The sequence below is a fragment of the Entelurus aequoreus genome, linkage group LG08 (genome assembly GCF_033978785.1).
Source record: "Entelurus aequoreus isolate RoL-2023_Sb linkage group LG08, RoL_Eaeq_v1.1, whole genome shotgun sequence".
NCBI classification, from domain to species: Eukaryota; Metazoa; Chordata; class Actinopteri; order Syngnathiformes; family Syngnathidae; genus Entelurus; species Entelurus aequoreus.
The window spans coordinates 13,531,087-13,550,490 of record NC_084738.1 but is presented as its reverse complement, the minus strand read 5'-3'; the positions used below and the strand labels follow the sequence as shown (position 1 = coordinate 13,550,490).

The window sequence follows — 19,404 nt, the reverse complement described above, 5'->3', positions numbered from 1 at the left end:
ATTGTTTAAGACCTTAAGTGTTTCCACTGTATCATGAATATATTCTCCTGGGTCAATCATACTTCTTCAAGTATGTTGAAAAAAAACAAAACAAATCCAAGAAGGCTCAGTAACCTAACCACACATATGCAACCTATTAGTGTTTTAAGGGTGCGGCATATCCCTGGGCACCCTTTGGGGTCCTCCTAAGGAAAACCCTCTGGGCCTTCCAAACAAGATCCCTGGTTACCGTGGCGATGTGGCCTCACCCCCCTCTTCTTGAGCACAAACATCTGAGCTGTTCTCTTGTCTTTGGACATGTTTATGCAAAGTGTGTTCCATTTATATTCAACACGTGCTCGGGGAAAGGAAGACGTGGGAGGACATGGAAAAGTTCTGACTCTCGCATTCTCTTGCGGAATGCCCCTAGTGCTCGTGAGCCAAACGTCTCCAAAGCCAAATATGAATGTGTAAGTTGGAGGGTGGTGCATAAGAAGATGAGCCAAAAGGACTCACCCGCCGTTTCCTCCTACATCAGTAGCCTCGCCAACACATCGTTGCGCTCTTTTTAAATTCAGGCTTTGTTCGTCCAAAAGCAGTACGAGACATGCTCGTGTTACAGTTATTAGTCACTGAAGACATATGTTGCTGTCGCTACATCAAAAATTTCCACTTCTGCTTAAAACCAGCAATGCGCTGCTGTCATGCAGAGGATCTAGGACCAGCGTTTTTGCAGTCGCTGCTTAAAAACATTACAGCATTCGTGTCAATAAGGAAGATCTTTGATTAACATTTTTGCAGAGGGTGCTTTAAAAACATCAAAGCACTCTTGTCATAAAGAAAATCTTTGACAAGTGTTTTTGGGAGTAAGTTTGTAAAAACCATCAACGTGGTCCTGTCATTGCCGTTCTTTGACTAGGGTTTATTTCTACTCGTGTCATATCTTCTTGAGAAACAGCATCCTCTGCAGTGGACATTTGTTTTTGGTCTAGTTCTTTTGACAGAGTTTCAGAAGAAATAGCCTTCTTATGCAAAACCCAGAAAAAATAGCCTTCTTATGCAAAATCCAATGTCTACTGCAGAGGATGCAGGTTCTCAGAAGGGTATATATAGAGCAGAGGTCTATATCAGTGGTTCTTAACCTTGTTGGAGGTACCGAACCCCACCAGTTTCATATGCGCATTCACCGAACCATTCTTTAGTGAAAAAAAAAATATATATATATATATTATATATATATATATATATATATATATATATATATATATATATTTTTTTTTTTCAAATTCACAAATTCAAGAAAAAGTCGTATGTTTTTTTTACTGGTGCACAAAATGAACTGTGCATGAACATCACCTTGTTCAAAGAACAAAACTAACAGTGCATGAACTCACAACAAATTACACACCTTACACACATTACCATGAATTGATTAACGTGGACCCCGACTTAAACAACTTGAAAAACTTATTCGGGTGTTACCATTTAGTGGTCAATTGTACGGAATATGTACTGTACTGTGTAAACTGTACTGTGTATTCTCTTCCTTTGCAATCTGTTAGTAAAAGTTTCAATCAATCAATCAAAAAACCTGCAAATCAGATGGAAAATTAGAGGGAACATTGTTTGAGGGTATCCATAATATGCTGATAGAGAGAAGTTTTTATTTACACGATAAGTCGGATTTCTCTTTACCTCCATGGCGGAGGCTCCGCCGAACCCCTCAGGCCGACTCACCGAACCCCTAGGGTTCGATCGAACCCAGGTTAAGAAACACTGGTCTATATCCTGGGTACCTGGTACTGCTGGCAGTAAAATCTAACGCTAGGCCGCATATAGTATTTAAAAATCACGTTTTAACCACATGACTAATTTGACAACTACTTCTACTAGCAGCTATATTGAGCCGGAGCTATGGTAGCTTTAAGTCATAATGTTAAATCGAATATAACACATATATACAGTACAGGCCAAAAGTTTGGACACACTTTCTCAGTCAATGCGTTTTCGTTATTTTCATGACTATTTACGTTGTAGATTGTCACTGAAGGCATCAAAACTATGGCATTCTCTCGATGAGCTTCAAGCACACCTGTGAAGCGAAAACCAGTTCAGGTGACTACCTCTTGAAGCGCATCAAGAGAATGCCAAGAGTGTGCAAGACAGTAATCAGAGCAAAGGGTGGCTATTTTGAAGAAACTAGAATATAAAACATGTTTTCAGTTATTTCACCTTTTTTTGTTAAGTACATAACACCACATGTGTTAATTTATAGTTTTGATCCTCCATCCTCCCACCAAGCTTTAATATGTTTTGCCCTGTATAATGACATTTGGAATAGTTCGCCATGTCTGGGATAGCGACCAACGGATATTCCTAGAGATCACTCGTCAAATATGTTTTTGATAACGTATAAACATCGATGGCCTTGTGATTAGAGTGTCCGCCCTGAGACTGGAAGGTTGTGAGTTCAAACCCCGGCCGAGTCATACCAAAGACTATAAAAATGGGACCCATTGCCTCCCTGCCCGGCACTCAGCATCAAGGAATTGGGGGTTAAATCACCAAAATGATTCCCGAGCGCGGCCACCGCTGGATGGGTCAAATGCAGAGGATAATTCCACCACACCTAGTGTGTGTGTGACTATCGTTGGGTCTTTAACATAACTTTAACTTTAGTTTGCTTTTTAGCTCGTATCTGCTTTAAACGGTAAGCTCAGATAGTTTGCATTCTGTTTGCTGCACAGTAGCCATATTGCTCTGGTTGACCACTATTTCATTCACCGGAAGTCAACATCTCAGAAAAATAGAAGATCTTTGACGAGCATTTTTGGCAGCAGGTCGTCAGAAACGGCAGAGTGCCCCTGTCGTATTAAGGAGCGGCAGTGAGGTTTTTAAAACAAAAAACACCACAAACTACACTGGCATTGTGGTTGCATCCTCTCCTCACAATTACAAAAATGTCCATTGTGGTTGCGGCACATTTATCAATCTGAGAAATCGTTGTCATATTTTTTGCAGAGCAGCTGAGGTCAAACAGTTCTACATACCCGGAACAATATTCACTATTACGCACTTTTTCCTCTATGTTCCGTTGGGGTTGCTAAATATGTTTGCTGCATAGCAGGTGGTGCACGGCAGATTTTTTAGAGCTTTCTCTCTCTCAACACAGCTGACCGCCAAGGCCAACACCAGCGAGAAAGTCGCCCAATTGCTAAACAATGAGCTAACTCTGGGTGTATAGCCGCTATTATGAGTAATAGTCATTAGAGCTGCTTTAGAGTGCAGATATGCTGTCTCTGCATTACAGCTGTGGTTGCTTAAAATTCCAAAGAAGAAAGAAGAAGAACGATTGATTGATGATGTCTGTGAGTGTGGAGCCACTTGGTGAGAAAACCACATGGACTGTGGGACAACCTATTTCCCCCCCATCTTTACAAAGACAAAAAAATGAGTCACATGTATTTCACTAATATCCAGAAACGTCCGCCGGCTTTGGAGGTATTTCGGTGGACTCAGCACTCGCACGACACAGTGAACAATTGGTATCAATTGGTATCCAGCCCACTCCAGAGTGTTCTGCCAGTATGTGTGTCTGCCAGCTGGTCACTCTGGTGGATTTGAATGGTGATGAATGGTGCCTTAGTTGTGTATTCATCGCTGGCATCGTGTCAATGCAGCATGTTGGTCGTCAGCAACATCACACTGTGCATACACACACATAAAACATACCATCCAATAGCATTAAACCTTTACATGGGGGGCATTGATCTGGCCCACAGGCCAAATCCGCCCTAGGAATGACAGCAGACCTGCCTGCAAGTTCCGTTAAAGATTTGGGAGTGGCAAACAACATCTGCAGTAGATTCCTAAAACAGCAGAGAACTCCTGTCATATAGAGCGGTGATTCCCAACCACTGCCGTGGGAAATTATCCAATTTCACTTAATTGGTCTGAAAGGTATTATGTATTTAGTACAATTAGGCCTGGACCAATAACTATTTTTACTGGCTATACTGTCCCACAAATTATTGCCGATAAATTATATTATTGTCAGCATTATTTTGAGGCCAGATTAACCACTAATATTACCGTATTTTCCGGACTATAGGGCGCACTTAAAATTAATTTTTTTCTTCTCAAAAGTCGACAGTGCGCCTTATAACCCAGTGCGCCTAATGTAAGGAATAAGTTTGGTTGAGCTTACTCACCTCGAAGCTATTTTATTTGGTACATGGTGTAATGATAAGTGTGAACAGTAGATGGCAGTCAAACATAAGAGATAAGTGTAGACAGCACTATTGCAATATGTCTCAAGTAAACAACACCAACATTTTAAATGTTCCTTTGAAAACATAGAACATTACACACGGCGCTCAAAAATATATCAAAATGTTTTACTATGATTTTGGTAAGCTATGAAGCCACACCGCTTGAAGGATTAAACATACGAGTATTATTATGGTGTGTGTATAAGGTAAGACACATTATCTGGCGTTTTGTTTCGCGAAATTATGCAAAAGCAACTTTTCTTACATTCTGGTACCTGTTGATCTGTATTTGGCATCTGTAGAAGTCCTGAAAAATTGCGCGTGTCAACGAGTTGATAAGCTTCTTCTTTTGCCTCTATCTGTCACGTGGTGGGTGCAGCTTGCTGCGGTTCGTTCTCTCAATGCAAAAAAGGACGGCTCCGGACGAAGGCGTAAAGGTAGGATTTGATTTGTTACCATAAATCACCCAACTACCAAAAACACAGGCACAAAACAATAAAAGCAGGCGTGCCTACAAACACGCGAAGCTAAGAATAAACAGAAGCTATGGCATGGACAAGGAAACTTCCTTGGAAATGGTGTGACATAATCAATGAAGCCAGGACGAGTGATTAACAAAGGCGGACTTACCTGTAAATAGTGATCTCATGATTAGCGACAGGTGTGTCCCAAACAACAGAGGCAGGTGAAAATCATAAGTAACCATAGTGACAAAACAAACAAGGAAGTGCAACCAGGAACTAAAGAAGTCCAAAACTATCAGAACATAGCTAAACTAAACATGATCCAGACCACGGATCATGACACTATCTTCTTGTTCTGTGACATTCATCCTCCGCTGTTGCCATTTCTGATATAAAGTAGTGTCAAGTTCTTACTTATATCTGTCGGTAAACTCGCCATGAAAGCGCTAAAACATACCGGTGTAGTGAGTGTACATTATTCACCCAAGGAACTTTAGTTTTTAGAGTTTCGGTCGGACTTCTTCCACTCCCATCCTTGCACGCTACACCGCTACAACAAAGATGACGGGTAGAAGACGCTGCCAAAGGTGAGCCACGTAAGTAAGACCACCTACAAAACGGTGCATCCGGAAGCGACTGTCAGAAAGAGGCTTGAAGATTATCTGTAAAACATAATCTATGCAATATTTTGATATACATATATATTTATACATACATATATATTTATATATATATATATATATATATATATATATATATATATATATATATATATATATATATATATATATATATATATATATATATATATATATATATACATACATACATACATACATACATACACATATATATATATATATATATATATATATATATATATATATATATATATATATATATATATATATATATATATATAGTATATATATAGTATTGTAGACTGTCACTGAAGGCATCAAAACTATGACACATCTTAAAGCTCATCAAGAGTATGCCAAGAGTGTGCAAAACCGTAATCACAGCAAAGGGTGGCTATTTTGAAGAAACTAGAATATAAAACATGTGTTCATTCATAGTTTTGATGCCTTCAGTGAAATCTACAATGTAAATAGTCATGAACATAAAGAAAACCCATTGAATGAGAAGGTGTGTCCAAACTTTTGGCCTGTACTGTATATGCATATAAAACGTTGATGGGTTTTGAAGTTATTTTGGAGGGCTATGAAGGGTAAAATGGTGACTCACATTAGCCGCATCTTGCAAGCGATTTTTATCATCTTTACAATGCTAAAAAAAAGAAAAAAAAGTTTGTGAACGATATGCAAACATTTTTTAAAAAAAAGTGCAGTTCTCCTTTAATTGAGGCCCGTAGAATGATAAATGGGTTATACTTGTATAGCGCTTTTCTACCTTCAAGGTACTCAAAGCGCTTTGACAGTATTTCCACATTCACCCATTCACACACACATTCACACACTGATGGCGGGAGCTGCCATGCAAGGCGCTAACCAGCAGCCATCAGGAGCAAGGGTAAAGTGTCTTGCCCAAGGACACAACAGACGTGACTAGGATGGTAGAAGGTGGGGATTGAACCCCAGTAACCAGCAACCCTCCGATTGCTGGCACAGCCACTCTACCAACTTCGCCACGCCGCCCTATGAAGTCCGAGTCCTAGAAGTCCTATGAAATTTGCTTAAGTGTCATGTGCTACCATCTTAAGTTAATACTGTAGTTTTTCTTTTTGTGTACTTTTCAGAAAAAAACATCACATACTTTACCGAACCAGAGTCAAAAGTGCGAGCATCCCCACAGGCACATACCCTCCCGAAAACATTAGCATGTCAAAAAAAAAGGGGGAGCAACGCAACATTGTCTTGCTACATGAATCACACTTAGGAATGGCACGTGTTTACATAACAGGATTACTGTCTTACATCATGTCAGATTCATTCTGCACATTCACACCGTCGTACGTTATGCTGTTGTCTGCAAAATAAACACTAGGAAGAATCACACAGTCCACTTAACGGTTATGATCTACACAAACTGGCATTTATAAGCTTGGCGTAGTGGGTAGAGCGCCCGTGTCAGAAATTGAGGGTTGCAGGTTCGCTCCCCGCCTCTTACCATGCCGTTGTGTCCTTGGGCAGGACACTTCACCCTTGCCCCCGGTGCCACTCACACCGGTGAATGAATGTTGAATGAATGATAGGTGGTGGTCGGAGGGGCCGTAGGCGCAAATTGGCAGCCACGCTTCCGTCAGTCTACCCCAGGGCAGCTGTGGCTACGAAAGTAGCTTACCACCACCAGGTGTGAATGAATGATGGGTTTTTAACATGTAAAGCGACTTTGGGTACTTAGAAAAGCGCTATATAAATCCCAGGTATTATTATTATTATTATTATTATTTAATCACAGCACGCATATAATTACACTTTTCGGCAGATTTTTACGGACGTGTGCAGTAAGTCCCCCGACGTGCACGCTGACACGAACATCTCCGGTTTCTTTGCCAATGAGAGTTGATATAAGACCCCATTGGCAGCGCTAAATAATTTAAAGCGCAGGTTGTTTATGTGTGTCTAAAATCCTGACCCGGCACTAAATACTGAAGGCATGGCAACCCTCACTTGATTACTGTTCTCACTGTAGTTATGGAAGCACACACGACAGATATTCACACCAGTCAGTGTTCGCATAGAGTTGAAGAAATATATAAATGAACGGTGCCAGAGGAGTCTAAATACTGAACTGTACTATACACAGTACTGCTACTTCACAATTTGATTTATTTAGAGGGTTGCCTTTCTATTTGATTAAAGTTACTAATGCAAGTGTACTGTAACTCTTATGTTCAAAACAATATATTCACAAAAATATGTGCCTATAGCTTGAGCAGAATACTTAGTGCATATTGCAGTGGAACCCATTTTTTATGTATACACCAATCAGACGGGCTGACCGGTGTGGACATAAGCGGTAGTCGACATAACAGAAACCAGCCATTGCTTGCACATTTTACTAGTCACTTTGGAATGGGGAATAACAAGTTATATTTTCAACCTACAACAGTTTAACATGGTTTTCCTCTATGTATTCATATTTATTATTTCGATTTTACAGCGGAACCTTGATTTACCAACTCCTTATTGTACAGACTTTTCAATTGACATATCATAGACTGTATAAAAAATGCTTTGTTGTATGAACGTTGTCTCAGTGTACAAACGTTTCCTCCAACCATCGAGTGCCTCGCAGCGCAGCCATTTTGTGCCCAAAAGCACATCCATTGCAGGCGGGCTGATTGATTGATTGATGATGCTCATTGTTTGTCAGCTGAGTGTTGCAGGCATTAGATACTGTGCTCAGTCTTTGTGTGCTTTTAAAGTGTTTTTTTTAGTGTTTTTTTCTAGTTTTCTAGCTCCATAGAAGTCCAAAAAAAGCAATGGACAAGTAATGTGTGGTTTGAAACATTCAGGAAGTATCCACAGCGTTGTCAACACTGCCTCCTTTCCTCCTATCCCCAACTACTGCACCCTAAGAAAATTAACCAACAAAATAAAATCCATAAAGCAATTGAATATTCTTAATCATTGTAGCTACCTGGCTGTTGAAGTTAAGGAGTTTTGTGATTTCAAACTGTGAGTGCACCACATGGTAGTGACAGTGTGTGTGCATGTCACAGTTAATAAATGCTGTAAAAAGGTAATCATCACTACTTTTTATGTTTTTGTTTTTTTAAATTAACTGTACTGCATAGCACTTTATATTGTGTTATAAGTGCACAAACTTTTACTACAATATATACTTAAGGGTTTCCCCTAGATTACCGAGATACCTGTGGCAGTGGGGGCGTGGTTAGGGCAAGTTAAGGGCGTGGTGACCATGACGTCATCGCTATGCGATGCACAATTTGCTATGATGATATTTTTTCTTTGAAAGGCTCAAAAAATGTATACATACACTACCGTTCAAAAGTTTGGGGTCACATTTAAATGTCCTTATTTTTGAAGGAAAAGCACTGTACTTTTCAATGAAGATAACTTTAAACTAGTCTTAACTTTAAAGAAATACACTCTATACATTGCTAATGTGGTAAATGACTATTCTAGCTGCAAATGTCTGCTTTTTCACACGATAAGGTGTCCCCTGACACCTTTTCGTAAACTTATACTTGGTCATATTTCCTGGTTGAGACTGTCGATTAATTCGAGCAGCGCTGCCACCTAGCTGAAGGCCTGTGTATCGTTCAAGAATGATACTAATACTGGAAGTCCCTTGTCTCTTATGCCCCCCTAGAGAGAAGCACTGGGTTCATTGGAGTCTCTAAATTGTCCACGAGTGATTGTTTGTCAATATGCGACCTGCGATTGCATAGCGACCAGATTATGGCGTATTCCACCTCTCACCCTACAAATCAGATGAGATCAGTGGGATAGGCTCCAGGTTATGCAGTGTAATAGAAAATGCTGGGATAGGCTCCAGACCCAAAGTACGAGTGATTGCGTGTCAATATGCGACTTGCGATTGCATAGCCACCAGATTATGGTGTATCCCACTTCTCACCCTACAAATCAGATGAGATCCATGGGATAGGCTCCAGTTATGCAGTATGATAGAAAATGCTGGGATAGGCTCCAGACCCAAGGTACGAGTGATTGTTTGTCAATATGCGACCTGCGATTGCATAGCCACCCGATTATGGTTGTGCAGTATAATAGAAAATGCTGGGATAGGCTCCAGACACAAAGTATGAGTTGGAAAACTATGGCATAAGAGGTGTTTTACAACAGTGGTTAAGTAGTTATTTAAGTAATAGATCTCAAAATGTGGAAATTCATAAGACTAAATCACAGCCAAGAAGAGTAACTTGTGGGGTTCATCAAGGCTCGGTATTGGGACCTAAGTTATTTATACTTTATTTAAATGATATTTGTTCAGTATCTAATAAATTCAAATGTATTATGTTTGCAGATGATACAAATGTATATTGTTCAGGAGAAGACTTGAAGGAAGTGTTGAGGATAATAGAGGTTGAGTTGCTTCAGCTAAAAGAAATGGTTTAATATTAATAGATTATCATTAAATGACAAGAAAACTAAATGTATGGTGTTTAGTGGTGCAAGGACAAACTGTGAAGCAAAATTAAATCAAGCACGGTGGCAGAGGGGTTAGTGCGTCTGCCTCACAATACGAAGGTCCTGAGTAGTCCTGAGTTCAATCCCGAGCTCGGGATCTTTCTGTGTGGAGTTTGCATGTCCTGCCCGTGACTGCGTGGGTTCCCTCCGGGTACTCCGGCTTCCTCCTACTTCCAAAGACATGCACCTGGGGATAGGTTGATTGGCAACACTAAAATTGGCCCTAGTGTGTGAATGTGAGTGTGAACGTTGTCTGTCTATCTGTGTTGGCCCTGTGATGAGGTGGCGACTTGTCTAGGGTGTACCCCGCCTTCCGCCCGATTGTAGCTGAGATAGGCTCAATTATTGGGAATAATAAATGATCATAAATTATGTTGGAAACCGCATATTGAATATATAAAGGGAAAAATATCCAAATCCATTGCTAGTCTTTATAAAGTAAGACACATGCTGAATAAGAAATGTCTGCATAAGTTATATTATTCTTTTATTTTTCCATATTTAACATATTGTGTATTTAACATATTGTGTTGAAGTTTGGGGAAATGTTTATAAAGCAAACATAGACACAATAATTAAACTTCAAAAAAGGGTAATTAGAATAATACACAAATCGTGCTACTATGAACATACCAATCCATTATTTATAAGTTCTATTGTGTTAAAATGTTCAGAAATTGTGTTTTTAAAAACAATGGAAATTATGTTTCGAGTAAAGAACAACAGCCTTCCAGCTTGTATTCTTAGGTTATTTAAATTAAGAGGAGAAAATTATAATTTGGTTTTTGAAATAGGTCAAGTAAGAACGAATATAAAATACAAATGTATTTCAGTTTTACGAGTTAAATGGTGGAACAAGCTCAGTGATGAGTTCAAGACATGTAGTTCTTTGTTAAGGTTTAAGAAAACCTTGAAAGATGAAATAATAGAAAATTGAAGTGAACTGAATTATATTTATATAGCGCTTTTCTCTAGTGACTCAAAGCACTTTTACATAGTGTAACCCAATATCTAAGTTGCATTTAAACCAGTGTGGGTGGCACTGGGAGCAGGTGGGTAAATGGTCTTGCCCAAGGACACAACGGCAGTGACTAGGGTGGCGGAAGCGGGGATCGAACCTGGAACCCTCAAGTTGCTGGCACGGCCACTCTACCAACCGAGCTATATAAATTCAAAAATATAGTAACAATTACTTTCATCTAGAGATGTCCGATATTATCGGCCGATAAATGCTTTAAAATGTAATATCGAAAATTATCGGTATCGGTTTCAAAAAGTAAAATGTATGACTTTTTAAAACGCTGCTGTACGGAGTAGTACACGGACGTAGGGAGAAGTACAGAACGCCAATAAACCTTAAAGGCACTGCCTTTGCGTGCCGGCCCAGTCACATAATATCTACGGCTTTCCACACGCACAAGTGAATGCAAGGCATACTTGGTCAACAGCCATACAGGTCACACTGAGGGTGACCGTATAAACAACTTTAGCACTGTTACAAATATGCGCCACACTGTGAACCCACACCAAACAAGAATGACAAACACATTTCGGGAGAACATCCGCACCGTAACACAACATAAACACAACAGAACAAATACCCAGAACCCCTTGCTGCACTAACTCTTCCGGGTCGCTACAATATACACCCCCCGCTACCCCCCCCCCCATACACACACCTCAACCCCCCCCCCCCCAACCCCACTCACCTCAACCTCCTCATGCTCTCTCAGGGAGAGCATGTCCCAAATTCCAAGCTTCTGTTTTGAGGCATGTTAAAAAAAAAATGCACTTTGTGACTTCAATAATAAATATGGCAGTGCCATGTTGCCATTTTTTTTCCCATAACTTGAGTTGATTTATTTTGGAAAAACCTTGTTACATTGTTTAATGCATCCAGCGGGGCATCACAACAAAATTAGGCATAATAATGTGTTAATTCCACGACTGTATATATCGGTATCGGTTGATATCGGAATCTATAATTAAGAGTTGGACAATATCGGGATATCGGCAAAAAAGCCATTATCGGACATCTCTACTTTCATCCCATTGATTTTGTGAACGTTGATGTTCCAGGTAATCTTACTTTCAGTGAAGGTATAGGATAGGCAAATATAAGCCTTGGCTTCAGCCTATTCCTTTTCGGTCATTCTTTTTCTTTTCTTTTTGTGTGATTGTTAAATATGTATAATCTGTACTGTTAAATTGATTGATTGATTGAAACTTTTATTAGTAGATTGCACAGTACAGTACATATTCCGTACAATTGACCACTAAATGGTAACACCTGAATAAGTTTTTCAACTTGTTTAAGTCGGGGTCCACTTCAATTGATTCATGATACAGATATATACTATCATCATAATACAGTCATGATCACACAAGATAATCATCAGAGTATATACATTTAATTATTTACATTATTTACAATCCGGGGTGTGGGATGTGGAGGGTGGTGGTGGTGGTGGTGGTGGTGTGTGTGGGGGGGGGGCGGGGGTTGGTTAATATCAACACTTCGGTCATCACCAATTGCATTATCAGAGAAATGGACATTGGAACAGTGTAGGACTGACTTGGAAGGATATGTACAGCAAGTAGTGGACATAGAGAGAGATCAGAAAGCATAAGAATAAGTATCTACATTTGATTATTTACAATCCGGGGAGGTGGGATGTGGATCACACAAAATGGTTGAGTATATGACCGAAATAAACTCATTTATTTCGATTGCATAGCCACCAGATTATGGTGTATCCCACCTCTCACCCTACAAATCAGCTGAGATCAGTGGGATAGGCTCCAGGTTATGCAGTATGATAGAAAAATGCTGGGATAGGCTCCAGACCCAGGAAGAGCCCTTGGAAGGGCGTATAAACTACTGACAGGTGAGAGACAGCAGGATCTCTTGGGATTATTTGGTCTGAGGCCATTGAAGGCCATCAGTGTTGATAGCCACTTTGTAAACACATCATCATCATCATCGTGTTTATGGTTAGGTATAGTCATGCGTGTATGCATTCATACGTAAGCATGTTATTACAAACCCCAATACACATTTAGGATCAGTTAAAATAAAAAGTATTACCTGTTCGGGTGACTGAAGTCCAGAGGGGAAAACTTTAAGATCCAGGAAGGTAGAACATAGACAACTTTTTTAAACTAGCGGATGATGTGTTGGCACTTGAAGCGTCCTCGCCAAAGAATTTAGCTACACTTCCGACCGCTTAAAAAACATCAACTTAGTGAATAACCTCTTGTTTTTTGTTTAAAAAAAAAAACCCGGCTGGCACACAGCCTAGAGGCTTACCGCAGATCTTGGCTGTGTTGCGGCGGGATCAGCTGTCATCTCGTCGCTGCTTCGCGTCGCTCCATGCCTTCACTCTGCAGACGAGACCACCCACTTTTTCCTGTCTATGCTTTTCCCCCCCATTATAGGTGCCCCGCCTAATTGCCTGACTGGAAAAGAAAGTTTTCCAGCGAGTGTCTCGTGAGTTGCCCGACTTGATGCCTGACAAAAAAAAGAGTGAGTGTTTCCAAATGTATTTGAAAAAGTACGAACCAATTCAATTTTTCAAACGACACATTTACATCGATTATCGGGTACAATAAGTGTGTTTTTAAGGTGTATATGTGAGTTGTTTTTTTTGTGTTACTTTAGGCTAGCAAGTGGAGTCTGGAATGCTACAACTAACACGGCTTAAACTACAAAAGCCCTTAAATTGATATCTCTGTTAAAAACATTTAAAGTGATTTAGGTAGCCCTTTTTGTCTTATATATATATATATATATATATATATATATATATATATATATATATATATATATATATATATATATATATATATATATATATATATATATATATATATATATATATATATATATATATATATATTATTATTATTATTATTATTATTTATTATGTTTAATACTCTACCTGTATTTGCTTATGTTTTCTTTCCTTGAAAGTGCCTTGACTTTTGTGTGAATTATAAATTAATGTTTGTTGTTCAATAAAAAAAAAACACACGCACACAAAAAAAAAACCAAGGCTTAAGCTTATTTACAACACATTACCATGATGTAATAATAAATTAGTTTTTTGTATTGACATTGCGAAATAGTAAGTTAGGGCCGGCTACCTAGACGTCTGCCTTTACTTTTATTCATTCAGTAACCATGAATGAAAAAAGTAATAAAGTGAAATGAAGAAACATCATCCATAACATGAACAGGATACAGAAAACAGGAACTCTCTGTTTTAAGGACCTACTGCAAAAACACTATAATTACATCCACTGTACAGTTTATGACAGGAGTGCTCTGCTATTTATTGGGATATTCTGCAAAAAGGCCAGTCAAAGATAGTATGTATGCTATAAAAAAAAATACTTGTCAATGATTATATATTAGATAGTGCTTTGGTGTTTTTAGAACTCTCCTGCAAGAATGCCTGTCAACAATACTAAAAAGGAATGGCATGCTCTTCTATTTTTAGGAATTTACTGCAAAAATACTAATTCAAAGATTTATACACAGTATATTAATGAAGGGCTCTGCTGTTTTAAGAATGTGCAATATCAAAGATCCTCTATATGACACGAGTTTTATGATTTTTTTTAAAGAATCAGTTGCTACTACCTACTCATCCTGTCTTGTAGCCATGTAACAAGTGTTGATTTATTTTTGTTTAAAAATTACATAAAATGGATGCTAAAGAGCTGATCTGTTTGATGACATTCCTCCCTCTAATAAAACTTCCGCTGTCTATTCTTTAAAAAAAATCAGATGCATATAATCAATATAGTCTTTACACATATTAATACTTGGTCACCCATTTCTCAGTTGAGGTAATCACACGTGTTTGTGGTGCGAATGGCTGAATCCACTTTTTTGCTGCGTCTGCACGTCAGCTTCCTAAAATGTGATCTTGTATGTGCAACAACAATGGCAGGAAACGGAGTTAATCTCAAGTGTGGGCATAGAAAAGGAAGAGATAGACGTCACAGTAAAACACACACACACCTGTACACCTAGTCAATAATGTTCACACACTCATAGATGGCAACATAAACAATTCCCAATAAATGATATGTGTAATAGATCAATTTACTTTAGCGAAGTACAGAGAAATACATGCTTAATGAACAAAGTGCAACTTCTTACAGGATATACCACAGCCATTGCATAATGGGATTGGCTCCAAGTCACTGCAACTCCTGCCAAGCCCATCCATCCATCCATTTTCTACCGCTTGTCCCTTTTGGGGCCGCGGGGGGTGCTGGAGCCTATCTCAGCTGCATTCGGGCGGAAGGCGGGGTACACCCTGGACAAGTCGCCACCTCATCGCAGACCCCTGCCAAGCATCAGCGCTAATAGGTAACAGATGGATAAATACATTTATTTATCTGTTTTCAATGTATTGCATATAAAAATCGATAGTAATATGTGGAGGGCCTAAATTGTGTTTAGATATTTATTTGACACATAAAGTATTATGTGTTTTTTTCAAATATTTATTTTATATTATATATTTTTAATTTCTGTAATTTCTGTATTTATTTGTCAGGCATTTTTAGAATATAAAATAGCAATTTAGATAGCAATTTAAGTCTTTCTTTTTAATTTGTTGCCCATGTTTCGAAGCTATCACATACACATTGTATCTGAACCCAACTCACACTTGTAGCCACTGCTGGTGTTTTAAAGCGTTTTGATTATTAAATGCTGTTTAATTACAAAACACAAAACCAGTGAAGTTGGCACGTTGTGTAAATCGTAAATAAAAACAGAATACAATGATTTGCAAATCCTTTTCCACCTATATTCAATTCAAAGACAAGATATTTAATGTTCGAACCGGACATCTTTGTTATTTTTTGAAAATATTAGCTCATTTGGAATTTGATGCCTGCAACATATTTAAAAAAGCTGGCACAAGTGGCAAAAAAGACTGAGAAAGTTGAGGAATGCTCATCAAACACTTATTTGGAACATCCCACAGGTGAACAGGCTAATTGGGAACAGGTGGGTGCCATGATTGGGTATAAAAGCAGCTTCCATGAAATGCTCAGCCATTCACAAACAAGGATGGGGTGAAGGTCACCACTTTGTGAACAAATGCGTGAGCAAAGTTCAAAAGCCAGCCTCTGTGATGGTATGGGGGTGTATTAGTGCCCAAGGTATGGGTAACTTACACATATGTGAAGGCACCATTAATGCTTAAGTGCTTATACATATGTTGCCATCCAAGCAACATTATCATGGACGCCCCTGCTTATTTCAGCAAGACAATGCCAAGCCACATGTTACAACAGCGTGGCTTCGTAGTAAAAGAGTGCGGGTACTAGACTGGCCTGCCTGTAGTCCAGACCTGTCTCCCATTGAAAATGTGTGGCACAATATGAAGCGTAAAATACCACCAGGGAGACCCCCAGACTGTTGAACAACTTAAGCTGTACATCAAGCAAGAATGGGAAAGAATTCCACCTGAAAAGCTTCAAAAATTGGTCTCCTCAGTTCCCAAACGTTTACTGAGTGTTGTTAAAAGGAAATGCCATGTAACACAGTGGTAAAAATGCCCCTTTTTTGCCAACTTTTTTGCAATGTGTTGCAGCCATTAAATTCTAAGTTAATGATTATTTGCAAAACAAAAATAAATAAAACAATTTAAATGATTTTATTACATTATACTTTTTCATATTGTAGTGTTCTTTTTTTGGTTTTACAGCTATATATACAGTATATCAGGCGAGGACAAATTTCACCACACCTAGTGTGTGTGTGACAATCATTGGTACTTTAACTTTAACTTAACTTTAATATTACAATAAAATATCCCTTTTTTACTGTCATGGAATTAGTGTAGCTAATGCTAGTGTAGTGGTTCACATAGCTGCCTTTCGTACGGCCGTATCTCAAATTTGAATCAATGAACACAATTATGAGAGTGTGGGAGATGCCCGGCAGCGTGGTGCATCGGTGATGCCATGTTTTGTCCTTGTAAGCAAATGCAGAACACACACATAGCAATGAGAACACTCCAGAGCTGTGTGACTGTATGAAACCCATCCTTTGTGCCTCACATCCAACAGCGGTTTTGAGGGTCTATTGTTGTCTTTCAATATTTGCTTCCGTCACTCTATGCTCTGTAGGCCGCTGTAGGACACAATCCTTCTGTTGTGTCTCCTCCTGCAGTGACCAAACTTCCTATTGGTGGCAAAAAGAGGCCTACTAAATCGTGAATTAAATGCAATAGGTAGTGCAGACCTCAGATTAGTACTTTTGACCTGGTAATGTCCCTTTTTACGTCACAGCCTGCAATGTGAAGTGGTCTTTTCCTCGTTCCTTTCACTTAGGAGAGTATTGTTTATGCTTTGTTTGCTTTGAGAAAAGCACACGGAAAATGAGAGATCTTTTTATAGAAAGTTGCTTCCTCATACTTCAAAACATACATGTAGTCTTCTTTTTCTGCAAGTTTTCAGCCAAAATGTATTAATTAGTAGGGAATAGGGAGATATTGCATTTAGATGATTGCATTCAGCTTTACGTGCTGTAATAAAACTAAGTCATGTCAAATTCAAGCTTTCTTGTACTCTGCTGCCATCTTCAGGATACACATTCCTGAAATTGTTTGTGTTCAAACCAAACTACAATGGTACCTCAACTTACGAGGTTAATTGGTTCCGTGACCGAGCTCTTAACTCAAAACAAACATCAGCGTTCCCCAATTGAAATGAAATAAATACATTTAATTGGTGCCTGGCCAGTTTAAAACATCACAATTTTAACATGTAAAATGCCTTAATAATACTTTCAGATAAGAAATAGTAGAATATTATATTGTATTATTTTTGTATACAATAACAACTACAGTTGTTTTACAAAGTAATGTAATAATAATGTACATTATTTAGCATAGAAAGTGGACTTCTACGGTATCTCATTCCGGATGCTTTTCTGTCAAACACGCCATCAGCAGCATTTCCAAATTTTTAAGGATTAAATGTCCACCTTTAAGATATTATTTAAAAATTCTTGATTAACTTTCTCATTCTGCTTCAGTATGGTGCAGAATGGCAGTGATACGCCTAAATTGCTTCGCCAAATTGCCAACATGCTCCATCATGTTTTTGATGATTTAAAAAAAAAATGTATTCAATTAATTTCATACACTTCCTCTTTTCAGCGCTCTTGGTGTTGATAAGGCTAACGTTAGCATTCTTACAGTTAGAATGCGTCAGGAACCAAGTTATATGACTCTGAGGCATACAGTTAGTTAAAAAAGTTAGCATATAACAGTTAGCATGTGTCAAGTACCATGTTTAATTAATTTGAGGTAATCTGCTTCAAAATTGGCAACAAAAAAAAAAGTTATCATGCCAGTTTAACCCGAAAATGTGTGGTGCAATACGAAGCCTAAAATACCACAACGGAGTTGTGGTATTTCTGTTGAACAAGCAAGAATGGGAAATAATTTCACCTGAAAAGCTTTAAAAATTGGTCTCCTTAGTTCCCAAATGTTCACTGAGTGTTGTTAAAAGGAAAGGCCATGTAACACAGTGGTAAAAATGCCCCTGTGCCAACTTTTTTGCAATGTGTTGCTGCCATTAAATTCTAAAATAATGATTATTTGCACACACAAAAAAAAAAGTTTCTCAATTTGAACATTAAATATCTTGTCTTTGCAGTCTATTCAATTGCATATAAATTGAAAAGGATTTGCAAATCATTGTATTCTGATTTTATTTGCGAATTACACATTGTGCCAACTTCACTGGTTTTGGGTTTTGTACGTGCGTCCTTTCATGATAGACATCACCATCAATTTTCATGATGAAATGTGAATCTGGTAGCAGGGGGTCATTTTTTTCTCATTTTCAAGGGGGTGCTACTGATTCGAAATTATAATAACATTTTTGTGTCAGGGCCCCCAAAAATATCAAATTTTTTGCCGGACCTGATGCGCCTGCAAAGATTGGTGAGTTTTCATGCATGTTAAGAGCCTCATAATTGTGATCAAAGTGTGGGGATAATAATTAACAAAGCAATTTCAATAGAGCCTTCACAGCTTTTTAGCTGCTCAGGCCCTAGTAATGAAAAGGTTGCAAATAAATACAATAAAGTAAATGTTATAGTGATTTATTGTAGTGTGATTAAAATGACAATAATATAAAACAAAATACAATAGTTTTAATTTCATTTGTGTATTTGATATTTTCTTATATTTAAAATGTAGTATTGTAGGAGAATTATCAGTGTATACAGTAAAACTTTCTGTACCGCCGGCTCTCGTTGCCTTTCTTCGGCTTTGTGAGGGGCAGCCCTCATTCATATAGCCTTATGGAGCCTGGCTTGAATGTCTCCAATTTTGCATAGGTGTGCAGCTGAGATAGGCTCCAGCACCCCCCGCGACCCCGTAAGGGAAAAGCGGTAGTAAATGGATGGATGGATGTGTAACAAGTGATTGCGTTGTATCAAATCTGTCTAGTAAAAAATGGCCACATACATGTGATGGTACAAAGTTTTTTTTGTTTTCAATCCTG

General features: G+C 38.5%; 2 protein-coding genes across 5 annotated transcripts in view; one reads left to right on the top strand and one right to left on the bottom strand.

The window, feature by feature from the left end:
• The window catches only part of dnmbp (dynamin binding protein), a 96,081-nt gene extending 82,818 nt beyond the window's left edge, over positions 1 to 13,263 (bottom strand). The window contains exons 1-2 of one of the 4 annotated variants that reach the window (XM_062055628.1): positions 13,166 to 13,228; positions 12,944 to 13,081 (exon numbers count right to left, since the gene is read on the bottom strand). The gene's annotated coding sequence lies outside the window, so the exon portion shown is untranslated. Of the gene's footprint in view, positions 1 to 12,943 lie in introns of all 4 variants that reach the window. The other 3 variants (XM_062055629.1, XM_062055626.1, XM_062055630.1) reach the window with 3 other exon arrangements.
• A 1,789-nt stretch (positions 13,264 to 15,052) lies between these two features.
• The window catches only part of LOC133655443 (integrin beta-3-like), a 75,956-nt gene continuing 71,604 nt past the window's right edge, over positions 15,053 to 19,404 (top strand). The window contains exon 1 of the mRNA XM_062055633.1: positions 15,053 to 15,238. The gene's annotated coding sequence lies outside the window, so the exon portion shown is untranslated. The remainder of the gene's footprint in view (positions 15,239 to 19,404) is intronic.